Source organism: Thunnus maccoyii, chromosome 19 (genome assembly GCF_910596095.1).
Source record: "Thunnus maccoyii chromosome 19, fThuMac1.1, whole genome shotgun sequence".
Classification (NCBI taxonomy): Eukaryota; Metazoa; Chordata; class Actinopteri; order Scombriformes; family Scombridae; genus Thunnus; species Thunnus maccoyii.
In genome coordinates this window covers 9,572,156-9,586,365 of record NC_056551.1, presented here as the reverse complement: position 1 = coordinate 9,586,365, position 14,210 = coordinate 9,572,156, and the positions used below count along the sequence as shown (strand labels likewise).

General features: G+C 40.1%; 1 protein-coding gene across 1 annotated transcript in view; it reads left to right on the top strand.

Annotated features, from left to right (window-relative positions):
- Positions 1-2,169: 2,169 nt before the first annotated feature.
- The window catches only part of il11ra (interleukin 11 receptor, alpha), a 48,861-nt gene continuing 36,820 nt past the window's right edge, over positions 2,170-14,210 (top strand). Inside the window, exon 1 of the mRNA XM_042395957.1 lies at positions 2,170-2,322. The gene's annotated coding sequence lies outside the window, so the exon portion shown is untranslated. The remainder of the gene's footprint in view (positions 2,323-14,210) is intronic.

Sequence of the window (14,210 nt, the reverse complement as noted above, 5' to 3'; positions counted from 1 at the left end):
TCAGAAAACAAGAATGCAGCCCAGCCCGACCATACAACAAGCGAGGACCTCAACATTGACAAAAGATTTGATTTAACACCACTCTGACACAGCTAAAACCAAAAATACCACCCTAAGCTTCACAAAAGTAGTACTTGTTGCTGGGTTATATTAAACACTGTAGTTGATTACATTAAATTATTCTGACACAAAAAGGCAAATAGCACATAGATGCAGACTGAAAAGTAAAATACCGGAAGACAGATAACAAAACTCTGTCTGTCATTACTCCCGGGACAGGCCTGGCTGGTGTTCACTGCTCGTCTGTTGCTAATGAGACGTTCAGTACTGCAGCTCTTCCAAACTGCAACTAGCAGGTCATGGTCAGAAAGGGGGAGGCTGGATTTGCCCAAACTGGAAGTCTTTGCCCTTTTTCAAAGCAGTAATTGATGTCAGTGTTGTTTGTCTGACAACAAGTGGACTGGACACCAACTGCCACAGTTTTAATTCAAATTGTCTTTGTCATAACACAAACAAGAAGGGATATGATTGGTTAATTTTGTTTTGAAGACAAAGGAACCAGGCCAAAGGTTAAATTTACCACATAAATAAAATATCTATTCTGTTGCATTCTATTGCGACTAATGTTGTGAGTAATGTGAAACAAATGTATTAGTCATATATGCTGAACCCATTTGAACTTTGAAAAAAATGTTTTATTGCATTTTTCTCATATCATTATGGTCATCACATTGTACTTCTATTGTGTATTGAGTAAATTGGAAATGTGCCATACTTATGTGTCACTGGAAACATTATTGACATTTAAGTTTATTAGGTACTCTGTTACAATTGAATGCAATCCAATATGACACCCCTGCAATAACCTTTGGGAAGCTTAAAATCATCTGTTTCAGTTGACAAGAGACGTTGCCTCCATCCTGAGGAGGCTGTAGTCGGTTGTGTTGGACTGCATTAAATTGAGAGATGTGCTTTTCCGCCTCTATCTCCAGGCACAAAGGTGGATAAAAGGTCACTGCTTTGGATAATGAGATGCGCCATCCAATTTATTGTCTGCATAAAGCAATGGAGCCATTAATGGTTTAATGTGTTTATGTTCTCACGTAACAGGTAAACTAATTATATAAATAAATCAGCTTCCTGTGTCATGAAGCATTAAGCCAGATAAGTGAGTAAAATATGGAGGAGCTTGCTATACTTCCACCCATGTCCACATGTGGGGGGGCATAAAGTTTTTATTCAGCAAAGGTATCCAGATTATTAATGATTTAAAGCCCATTTCCTGTGTGATACTTATGAAAAATGTAAGCTGTTTGGACAGCCCATCCTGACCTGTTTGACCGTAAAGAGTTAGTCAAGGACCACAGGAACAGCATCTGTGGACTGGCTGCTACATTCACAGCCTTTGTTCACAAATGTACATAAATAATGTGAGAAAACACACTTCACACAAAATGCCCATCATGTCCAAGAGTTGCTGTTAACACCAGGAGGCAGAGATTAATGTTTTTTTCTCAGTCAGCAGTACATATTAATGGTAAATTGAATCCATTTTATCTTTATGTGTTTTGTCAACACTTACCTCTCTGTCCACTCCTAAAACTAAGGCAAACACATATAATAAAAACAAGAGAGAGAGAAAAAAAGATTGTGGTTGGATTACCTAGAAATTACAAACTACAGTAATAAATAAAGTCCCATTGCATTCTTCCCTTTTTAAAAACTGCTACATAAATCAAAATCGAGTATGAGGACAGTGTTCCATCAACTAATAGTTAATTATTGGCTTTTATTAATAAACCCATCCATAGTTTAGTCATTTTGTACATTAATGTCACTGTAAACTAAAACTGCATTGACTCATTAAAAAACGCATAGTTTGCAGCTTGCAAAATTAACAACCGTACCACCTTGCTATGCCAGTTCGATACAAAATTTCATATGAAAAGAGATGCAAATATCCAAACCCACACAACCCTGCTGCAGTAGACCTGTATCTGTTTTTCTGTGCCACATTCCTCAGACCTCAGACCTGGGATCAGCGTTGATAGCTCAGCCTCTGTAATCCCTCTACATCTACGATCCGCCCACTCCGCCGCTTGATTGACAGCCGGCTCCTCCAACGAGGCGGCGGCCGACTTGTCTAGCCTCCTTCCTCCCCCCCTCTCCTCCTCCTCCTCCTCGTCCCGACTTTGTTGCTCTCTTGCCCCGCTAGCTCGTCTCCAGTCTCTCCGGGGGGAGCCGAAGAACAACTCGACAAAGTCCCAAACATGGAAGGCGACAATATAATAATGCCTGTTTGACTCGGGGAGATTTTCCAAGGTAAGTTTGGTTCTTTTTAACTGTTCAAACCGAGGGGGAGGGTATTAGCGGCTAGGAAGCTGTGTGCGTGTGGGGGGCGAAAAGTTTATCCGCCTCCCTACACGGGACAGGCGGGAACAGAGGGACATTTACTCCAATGTTATTCACTGTAGGGATGTGTCATGTTGCTAGCTTACATGTTGTTACCTCTATAGCCTGTTTAGCACCCTGAACACTTGCTATATATCATGTATTATTTAATTATAAGCCTTATAATTATGCCCGCAGCAATGTCATGAAGTTTTATGTCTTCATTCTGTCATGTATGGTGAAACATGCCTGGTAATTATGAGATAAACTGAGTGTGTTTTCTTCACTGCTGATGAAACATGTTGCTGCAAATGTGTTCAGATTTAATTTCGACATTTTGTTGATGAAGTTGGTACGAAGCAAGAAGTTAAACACAAGCAAAACATCAAATATTCAAGACTATTGGCTTGATTTTACATTTATTATTATAGTTAATACAGCGACAAATACCCTATGAAAACAAATTCTTTGATTTGACATAGTTATAAGTAAGCTGATGTGTTGTTTTAGTGATAAGTGTAGTGTGTGAGCTGTATGTTTGTTTTATTATAGAGATAGAAAGATAAGGAGCGCAAACATTACAAAAACTGTTGTTACATTGACTCTCATTGATTATTCTTCTTTTGCTTCTATCTTCAGACACAAGCACAGAAAAACATCTGGCATAGTATGAATGGCACTTTTAAATCATGAGTCATTCGGAAGCACTTCTTAGTCTGATAAACAACATTCATCTTCATCCTTCTCTTTCTTTTTGTATATTTACATGCACAACCATAGTTCCGGGGCAACTGGAGTAAAGGTTTATGGACTAAGTACCAGATTAGAAACAAATACTGTACACATGTGCACAGAGAGAGAGAGAGAGAGAAAGACAGACAGAGACAGTGGGAAGGGGTCCCACTACAGATGTGCATTCCTCCAGCCTGTGGAGTGATGAAGCCTTTAAATAGAGCTCAACAGGAATGCAAACAGACCAAGCAGAAAGAGGAACCCTGGGGGCGTCTCAGGAGTAGGAGAGGGAAGGTAGGTGGTAGAAGGAGCCAGCATGGAAACGAGGCTGCAAGGTCTTTTGCTGAAAACTATCCAGCGATAATCCAGCGTCTCCCCCGTTAAAAGAGAAATGCTGGTCAAAGTTACGTAAGTTTGAGGTGAAGTTGTTTAGGAGTAATGTTGCGATCAGTGTTCTGGTATCACCAGGTGATGTGCACATCGCACATCAAGGGCAGAATTTGAACCTGACCCAAAAATCCTTTTAATGTGACGTCAGTGTGTACAGACATTTATCAACCTGGCCTGCCTGTGATGCTTCAAAGGGATTATACAGGGAGAAGATATGATGCGAGCACAACAGCAGTGATTAATCGATGAGTCAATTGAAAGATTTTTTTATTTTTTTGGTAATCATTCTAAGTCTTTCCAGCCTCTTGTGTGAATATTTTCTAGTTTCTTTAGTGTGATAGTAAACTGAATATATTTGGGTTGTGGGCTGTTGGTCGGATAAAACAAGACATCTGAGGTTTCGCCTTAGGCTTTGGTAAACAGTGGATTTTCTGACATTTTATAGACCAAACAACTAATCATTTAATTGGAAAAAAAACAACCTACAGATTAATCCATAATGAAAATAATTGCTAGTTTGCAGCGCCAGCACAGAGCACATATTGTACAGGGCACTGAGGGAGATTTTCATTATTGTGTAAAAAAATCTTGTATTTCAGTTCTGAGTCATCAGTTTTGTTTGTCTTTTTGAAAAAGCTGACAGAAAAAGACAAATCTGATATAAACCAGTCATGATGAGTATGGATGAGAGGGATTTTTTCCCTGTTGTATTAAGCTTAAAAGTTGCTCAAGGTAATATTTGTTCAGCGCAGAGGAGTCATGATCATTTGTTTGATGGTGGGAGTTTGGCACATGTTACCGTCTTTCAGAGTGAAATTGTCAAAATCTCATTTGGCTGATTTATTGGGATTGGGCCGACTTCATTTTGTATATTTTTTGATTTTGACATTCCTGCTTTTTTTTGTTTTTTTTGAGCCAAATGGCTTGTCACTGTTGGTAACTTGAGAGGAGGAAAGAATTCACATTCATAGACTGTCGGTTAACCAATTCATGTCCAGTTGACTACTGCGCTCCCATATAGCGGTGAAACCAAAATATAGAATTAGTTAAGCCAATCTCAAGATGTTTTTACACTGGTTTACAGTGCTTCCCAGTTTGATTCTATGCAGAGAGGTTGGAGAGAAGAGCCAAAACACCTGACCACTCCCTGCAGCATCTCTGACAATACCGTGGCCTAATCAGGAAGATGTTTCTTAATTGTAAGTTTGTCAGATTCTCATTGCTTTTCAGAAAGCTGGTTTTGCAACCGTCATGCCAGCAGAACATCAGCTCCCCCACTCTCTTAACCACTTTTACCACTGTGAAACTTAACTGTACACAGAGTGAGAAAAACGAGAGACACCGGGCACCTCGCTGTTTACCTCTGGGAAGTTAGCCTACCCTAGTCTACTGTCTCTATAAAAAGAACATCGGGGTGTATTTTTTGCTTTCCAAACATTGTGACTGAAAACAGAAAAAAAGGATTTAAAAATACTCTCAGGGAACAATCGCGCTCTTTGGACTCAGGTTTTACAGGCATCCAAAAAAGGAAAGGGAAATCCATGGTGATCTCTGAGAAAAGTGAAACGCTTTCATTCAGGCATGGCTGACGATTTCCCGTGTTTTGACAGACGCCATCAGGGTGTAAGATAAAGTATAAGACACGGACATTTACATGATAGTTCGCGACATCATTTGGTTTCTAACGTGTGAACGGGATACAGAGGGAAGCTGGGTTTTTTTATAATAAACATGTTGAGGAAAATCTTAAAAGTTAGAGCTTGCAATGGAAGTGTAGACATTGAGGATTCAAGGCAACTTTTTAGATACTATTTGTTTAGTATGGCCTCGTGTAGTTACATAAACTGCAGAGTGGTTAAGGTCATTGCGTGCATTTATCAAAATACTGAGAAATTACTCTTACTAAGAAAATCCAACTTTTGACAATTCTTCACTAGAACACATTTACCAAGAAATTTACTCCTATTTACAGTTAAGCGTGGGAGTAACTTTTAAGAGTATCTTTGAAGTAACTACTTAATTAAAAACATGCATGCTCAGAGAGGAATAATCAATAGGGAAATGTCCATCATTTCTCTTTCTCTTTCTCTTTCTCTTCGCAGTTTTGGCAACGACACAGTTAAACTTAGTGTGGCTCAGTTCATTTTCTTACAGCTCAGTTCAGTTAAACTCACCTCCAAACACCTCATTCTAGTTTGAGAAAGGTACTGTTATTCAGCTGGCCTTTAGCTTCGCCTGATTCCCTGCAGACAGCTCTCACTGGCAGCCCAATCGCTGCTCCAGCTCCAGGCCAAAAACCACATACACACGCACGCACACACACACACACACGCACGCACACACGCACAAAGGCTCCACATAGACCTTGACACAGACTCATGCATGCACATATGCATACATAGGCACAAACGCAGACGATCCAGTACTTTTGTGCGTACACACACACACACACACACACACACACACAGAGCTAAACTCAGTCCAAGCCTCCATACTCTCTTCTCCACACTCATATTTCACTAGTCACACACGGAGGGCCCATAGCAATCAACTTTAAATTAGAGAGAAAGCTGCTCCAAGAACTCGAGCGCTGCTTGCCAGGTCTGAGGCCATACTTCTCTTGGTGTGTGTGTGTGAGACAGAAAGACAGAAAGAGCCAGCTTTTGATATTAAACCAACTCTGAGGGGCCTAGATTGGGGTTTTTCTCCTCCTCTCTGCTGCTGTTGAAACAGTTTATCCCCACTCATACTCACCAAGAGCTGTGCTCAATTGTTCGGTACTTTTGAGGAGTTATTTTGTGACAAAGAATTGTAAATTATTTAATTCCAAACTGGCTTGTTCATTTCTACTTCTACCCAGATTGTCTGCATTTGCTACAGTTCCCACAGCTCCAAGCCACAAGGTCAAACCACTTAAGTTGAGCTTAGCTTTGTGGTTTGGAGTTGTGGCTTCTTTTGGGGTCAACTGACCAATAAAGATAGTGATCGTGTTGTGATAGTGATAGTGAAGGTGTAATATTTGCTAGATGTTAAGAGTTTCTCTCTCTATGAAAAAGTTTCAAGAGAGAAATTAGTTGCATCTTTTAGATAGGAGACCTTATTGCAGCCAGCAGATTTAATTCAACTAGTTTACCTAATTCAAGGTAAAGCAGCAATAGCTGTTTCCTTAATATGTGTGTTACAGAACAGAAAATAGCTGAATATGGATGTATGATTCAGGCCTGGAATTAAGTCATTTTTAGGGCAAGGCTATTTTGGCCTCTGATAAATACAAATTTATTAGGGCATCGTGGCCAAATTGTAGGGCACCATGGCCAAACCCAATGGTACTAAGTTTATTAAAGCTGTATACTGACTGTTTGAGTTTTTCCACAAAACGATGTCTGATCATTTTTTTAAATAATGTGAACAATTCATTATATTGATTGTGAAAATAATAAAGATAAAATAAAGTCTATAAATGGGATAAGGGTGATCAAAATGAATCTGAACAAGTTTCAACACCCATGGAACTATTAGAATTTGAGTCTGAGATCATAGGAGCAGTAACACAAAATGACTTAAAACAGTTTTTACATGTTAAACATTAAACACAGTGATGAGAAACTTCTTAAGGAGAGACTAGGATGATAGCTGCCAGTCATGTAACAGCTGACAGACTCTCCTGATCTGTCTTCAACTTTGAAACACGACGTGTATTAATACTGACACCGTACAGTGTTTAGCTGCTTGTGCTTATCGCATAACATTAATTGTTAGCTAATAATAGCTAGCGGGTTAGCTGTTAATGTTTACGTTAATGTTGCACATATATTTGCGGGAGTGGGGGGAAATCTTGTGCTACAGTTGATGTCTAATGTGACTGGGAAACGTGAGTTTGTTTATTTGCTGTATTGCATGTAGTTTTAAATAAGGAAATCTGCAACTTTCCTTTAAGGGCACAACGGCCGGTTCAAAACAGGGCATGCCGAACTGGCCGTGTGGGTAGTTAATTTTAGAAGGGGCATTGTGGCCACACTCCAGGGCATCCATGGCACTGGCTGTTTGGCCTTGTTATAATTCCTGCCATGATAATTATGATTTCCGTGAACAGGGGTGTCTCCTTTCTCCTTCATAAGTAAGTTTCCTACCTGTTGCCTGCAGAAATATTGTCTTTGGCACTACAGTTTAAGGCCAAAAGGAAGCATATTTGTTCATGGTTAGCCGAGACAGAGAATGCATTATTGTGGGTCATGGTGTATTTTTGTTACCTTGTTTTACATTTGTATATCTAACTAAATTTGCCATCCCAGCAGCTGTAAGAGAAGAAGCTTCAGGAGTATGAAGTTTCAAAGTGCACTTATGCAATGGATCAGTTTCTGAACACAAGGAGCTCAGAGTAGTTCTTAGTTCATTGTGGCCACTAATAATCATGTATTTGTGTAGTTAATCTTCCTGTTGTCCATCCTACTTTATCCACTCTTAGTACAATCTCTATCACACGTCTCAGTTTATAGAAACTGACAGTGTTTTGCTGCACATTTACAGATGTTGGTCTTTCTTAGCACCTTCAAGGCTGGTATTAGTTTGCGCGAGAGAAGACATTAAATACATTGCAGTGGTGGTGAAAGAGAGATACCAGTCCACTTATAATTTGTGCTAGTCCTTTGCATATGTTTGGCACGTGTGGTGTAGGAAACTAAGGAAAATCCAGGTCTTGCTTACATTTGCAATTGCATATATGTGTTTAAAATGTTTATATGGTTGTAAACAACAATACTTTCACATATGTGTCGATGAGAAGAGTAATCTTAAGTTCTGCAGTGTCACAATGCTCACTAGGAATAGACAGTAGCTAACTGTCGCTATCATCCTACCAGTCGTACTTTCTATTATCCAGAGATGCTTTTTAAGGAAATTTAGGGTCATAAAGGGTGATGTGATGACGTCCAGACAAAAAAAAGAATCTGAAAAATGTATTCTTTTTAAGAAAACAACAAAAGAAAAGAATGATAAAAATGTTTTGGGCGGTAATGGAAACAAAGAGAAGAGCACTCATCACCCTCTTCTGTGGCCAGCAGCAGTCAACTGGTTGATGTTGACAGCTCCACCATGTGCTTATCACTCGTTGGGGTGAATAATTGTTAAGCTTGACTGCACTGACAAACAGCATACATACTTAGAAAGTTCTAAGGAAGCTTAATGTTTAAAATATGCTTCCTTCCTATGCAGATGTTCTGTATAATCCTCTGGACATCTACAGGCTTCCTCTACAGGAAACTACAGAATAATATTTGTATCAACCGGCCACGAAGACAGATAAACCCAAAATTCACAGACTGCTTTTGTCATAGAGGTTTTTGTGAAGTTTGCATATACGTTTGACTGTGAGCATTCTTGCTACAGTCTTGCCAGTAAAAGCAACATCTATTAGTTCAGCAGTATATACTGTAACTACTCTGTCCTGTGCTCTGTTGACTGAAAATACAGCTAAATGGAGAGATTTTTTAAAGCTTGGTAGGATATTAGGCTGTGTTGGAGAAAAGCACTCTATTGATTGCTTTAGTGTAAAATTCTGCCTCCGAATCATTCGTGGTTACTTACTAAACCAGCACTAAGAATACCAGGGATTGATTTACCAGCTGCGGTGGTGAGAATATACCAATGTTTTGGCTGGGTAGTGTTGATTTACACCCTGCAGGTGTTAATATTTACCGCCACCGCTATCCTGAAAATGTCCTGTTTGTCAACCTGATGTCTGACATAAAATGAAAGCGATCCTTGTCTTTGTTCAGTGTAAGTAGTGGTGTTATGCTGCGGTTTCATGTCTTTCTCCATTACAAGTTAGGTAGCCAAGAAATTAGTGAGTTCAAATGGAACTGCCCAGGATCCACATTAACTTGTTTTAAAAATGGCAGACACTTTGAAGTCTCATTGTTATATTTCTCCCTGATGTGTGGATTTTCATATCTATATTGACGAGTTCTGAAACACGAACAGTACTTCCACAGTACTAAAGACACATTGTTTTGGGAACAGCTATCAGTAAATGCAGACAGCTTTGGCTAGGACTGGAGCTGGTCTGTCTAGGCTTTAGAAAGTGTGGAAAATTTTGTCAGTGAAGCTTTGAGATATACTCTATTGTAAGAGGATGTTGCCATTGGCTATAAGGTTGCAGGTTGGGATTCCCCAGCCAGTGGGCACACAGTGTGATCAACTGTTGCTGTTAATTCACGTGACAGGTCTGTTGCATAACGGGATAAGACGGGACATTTCCTGGTGTGAATAATGCCATGTGTACAGGGTTTTCCGCCAGCGCATTGCAAGCCAGACTTGAGTCGACCCCCTTCCGGGTCTAAGCATCGGGGGATTGTTTTTTAAGATGTTTACTAAACTAAAATGTGTTACATAAGTAGCGTAGCTGCTTTAAGGAATAAGTGTTCAGCGAGTGTGCGGTCTAGAGAGAGAGAGAGAGAGAGAGAGCGTGTGTGTGTGGGACAGTGAGGCTGCAGCTACCAGAGCAACTCACCTACCATCTGAAGGCAGGCAGAGAGCGGGAGAGTCTCTGCCAAAAACAAGCACGGAGACCTGGGGAGACATGAGAGCCGCTGCTCACTAACAGCTAAACGTGTTTACAGCAGACAGCAGGAGGGAGGACAGACGTCTCACTCTGCTACTCTGTGTCACGGCCCCTCTCCCCTCACTCCTCATGCTGGGCCTAACAACTTTTCTGGTGGAAAGCCTGGTCTGTGTTTGTGTTTGGTAATCTAGAAGTTCACCCCTTAACTCTGTCAGTGTATCAGAATGCGCTCACAGTCTTTTGAATGATTAAATGCTTACGAAAGGCTTTGTCACCACTGTGCAGAAGGGGAAGAGTCAGTTTTGCATTATCAGACCATATTGTTTATTATTTGCATGGGATGGAAATTTTTAGTTATGCTTATATCCTTTGTAGACCAAAGCTTGACTAGAAGACTTGATTTATTATTGTTACATTTTTCTTTATCTCTTTATTTTAATAGACAATGTCGGTGTTGTTGGCTTTAGTGTTCATTTAACAGCGTCAAGCACAGTTTAGCATTAATTGTCAAGCTAACAGCTAGATGAGAACATGGAGCTTACAGTGATTATTCCTCATTAGACTTTTTGTAGTTCATTGTGATGAAGTAGAGAGTAAGTCATACGCTGACATGAAAACACAGCGAACAGTCACTAGAAGAGAAACTGACATAATCAAAATAATTTTTCCTGTTTACCGTGATGGATTTATCAGTTTTGGGCTAATTTTCTGTAGAGCTTGTTTTTCATCCTGTATGTGACAAAAAAAAAAAGGCTTTGAAAAGATGAAAACAAGCCCTGATGAATCCATTTGTGCTGACTGAGTGCTGACACTTAAAGGAATAACCTGGAGTAGAGCAAAGGGCTCAGATGGTTGGCACAAACAAAAGCACTCCTATTAACTCTTTTATGTTGCTCTAAACAGGAGTTGCAGCTAAATGGTTGTAACAGTGGGTGGTCCAGGTTTTAGAGGCCACACATTGTTTGAAAATGTCACCGCTCATGACTCTGCGTAAGAACATCATCTCAGTACCTAAAAGTGCGAGATGTCTCAGAGGCAGAGACGTATGCGGTTCAGTCCAGTAGAAAGAGTGTCAGACCACATTGCTTTCATGTGTTTCTGCGGCAACAAGGCGGCTATTTTTACTCGACCGGTCATACATTAGTGATAGTCTTGTCTGTTTAAATCAGGTGACAGTCAGTTATGATGAAGCAAAATGTCTCAGGTGGCGCGAACGTGTGTGAGTGTGTGTGGACTCGTGATGACACAATTCTGTAGGAATGTCTATGGAAGATAGGAACCTGCTCTGACCTTTAACATACATCTTCTTGCTTTTCCCTCTCTTTTTCTATCCCTCCAGTTTTGTTTCTCCTTTGCTCATTTTCACCTTTAACTTCTTATTATTTGATTTGCTGTCTGTCAGCCCCCCCCGGCTTCCCCTCCCTCTCCGCTCCCACTATGTTTGTTGTCTTCATGGAGCGTTAGCAGTCTTAAAGGAGGATAAATGGATGTTATCGAGCATGGTGATCATATCTGATTTGGCGGGCAGGTGACAGAAACAAAGGAGAATGAAGCCAAGACTTCACTAGATGAGCTGACGTTCCTCCCTGCAGCCAAAAGTTTCCAAACTCTCCTTTTTTTTTTTTGCATTCGATAAGGTCTGTTTTTGTCCTTGTTATCAGTGTAAACAGGAAAAAGCTGCATTAGTAGAAACTGGTTCCAGTGAAAACTGTTGTCAGGTAGCTTCAGTAGTTCATCACATGGGCGGTATGAGGACACAACCATATGTCATATCGTGATGCTCATGTGAGTCCTTATTTTGTCATTTAGGTATGAGTAACTATAGTTTCAGGTGTTTTTGTGGTTCTTGGGAATAGTGGAGGTGGGCCTTTTTGTCCTCTGACCATATGTATTCTTAACACACTTATGTAACAGGAAGGGGGGACTGAGAGCTTGTGGATGTCAGCTCTCAGCAACACCATGTAAACGCATTGTATCTTCTGTCAACACATTGACGGCAACTACGTCAATTAGCACTAGATTCGCTGCAGAGAGGCAGGAAGAAACTTGAAACATGATGTTCTGTGAATAGCAGACCGACATGGGAATCAATCCTTTTGTTAGAGAGAAGTAAATATTTAAATGATAAATGAAATAGGGCTAAATATGAAGATATAATTAGAGCACAAAACATCTGCATTGCTGTAGCTGCATAGATATTTTAGTAGTAGAGTAAGAAATCCTTTTTAGGCATGTAGGGTAACTTTGAATTGTTAGATGTCCTTGGACTGGGTTTGACTTTTAAATTGCTCTTGAAAAGGCTAAAGTACATTTTTTGAAAATGTTAGCTGATTACAATTGGTCTGAATCACTTCAGAGCTCTGAGCTTGCGCTTTATCAGTTTCACCTTGAATAAACGGCTGATCGGAGTTAGCTAAATATGGCATTGTTTGCCTACTGCTGTCGGTATTTTTCTGCCAAACTGAATGTTCTTTTGACGACAGTTTTATTGCCGATGTAAAGGCTGGTTGCGAAATGCCAAGCAGGCAGTGTTGACAGCCCACAAAAACAGTGCTCTGAGCCAAAAAAAGTTTGTTGGCAGGAAGATCTGTCCCTTTTGATCTAGAATAGATGGTTAGATAAGACAAATGAGCCTTAGCCTGTAGTTTATTTTGCATTTTATTTTGTATTAGTAACGCAGAGTGATAGTTGTTAGTCAAGAGATACTGCAGCATGAAAATATACAACATGCGCCTATTCTTCATTATTTATACTCACAATTGACCACCCTTTCATGCAGAATAGGAGCAGCAAGTACAGAGTAGTGTCTCTAAACCTATAATTAACAGACTGCTGTATGACTAGTCTAATTTTAAAGCACCAAATAATTATACATGTGTAAACTGTGATCTAGAAAGTAGCTGTGATGAAAAAAAATAATGTGCAAAGTCTCACATCAAATGGCACATTAGTGAAGACTGGGAATAAGAAACACGCCTCTACTTCCTGTAGTAAATAAGCATATTTTGATTATTATAGCAACCGTGTTTAATTGGATAATATTTTGGTAGAAGTCGTCTGTCACGGAGTAAAAACTTCACGACAGATTTTTAACTCTGAAAACCTCCCATCCTGTGATACTGCCTTTGATCTTTAAAAAAAAAAAAAAAAAAAAGGCTTTTTAATCTGACTCCTGGATCACTCAAGAGACAAACACACAAACACAGACACACACACACACCCACACACACAAACACACACACACACAAACACAAAAGACACGTGCACAACAACACTGAGTGCCACAAAATCAACAAACTTTGAAACCAAATCATGGTGGTACACTGTAAATCAGCCCTCCTTATCTGCCGTACTATCTCAAGCAAACTGGTTGGATGGTTGGCTGTTTGTGATCCAGGTCTGTGCAGCCCAGCCAAACAGTCTGATGAGGCTCTCTCTCTCTATTTGCCGCTCATTTATCCTGTGAGAGAAACTCTGTCATAGTTCGCGTCGCATCCTGCTTCCAACAAATCATTCAAGCAGTAACGAGGTTGCTGACGATGTTTTTTTTTTTTTTTTTTTTGTCTTGCACAGGCTTTTCTGTCGATTCAAATCTAACCTACTTAGAAGGCCGTTATGAGATCACATTGAATATGTTTGCTCGGCTGTCTGGTTTTGTCTGAATAGTCGCACTGTCGATTCCGCCGCGAACAGCGCGGATGATCTTTTGGAGTATTCACTTCAGCCTGACATATGTAGGGGTCTGTTTGCCCCACTGTCTGCCTCGACTGAATAGTTCTACTGTAGATCTCGCAGTGTTGCTGTGCTGCTCAACTCTGCTGTGTGTGTGTGTGTGTGTGTGTGTGTTTGTGTTTTTTTGCTTCAGCCTGGCGCTCGGTGCGTGCAGGCTGTTTGCTTTTACTGCATGATCTTTTTTACCTGATCCAGGCTGAGAAAGTTTGATTCAACATGGCACGAAAAACAAGCCACCAAAAACTGTTTTTGCTTTTTTTTTTTTTTTTGCCCTGTTTGTCACGGTGGTTTACAGTTGATGTTTGGAATGATATGTGGTAGCCCACCAATGTTAGCCTGTATAACACTTTTTTTTTTTTTTTTTTTTCAAAGGTCTGCATGTGAATCGCTTTTTGATATTTACACC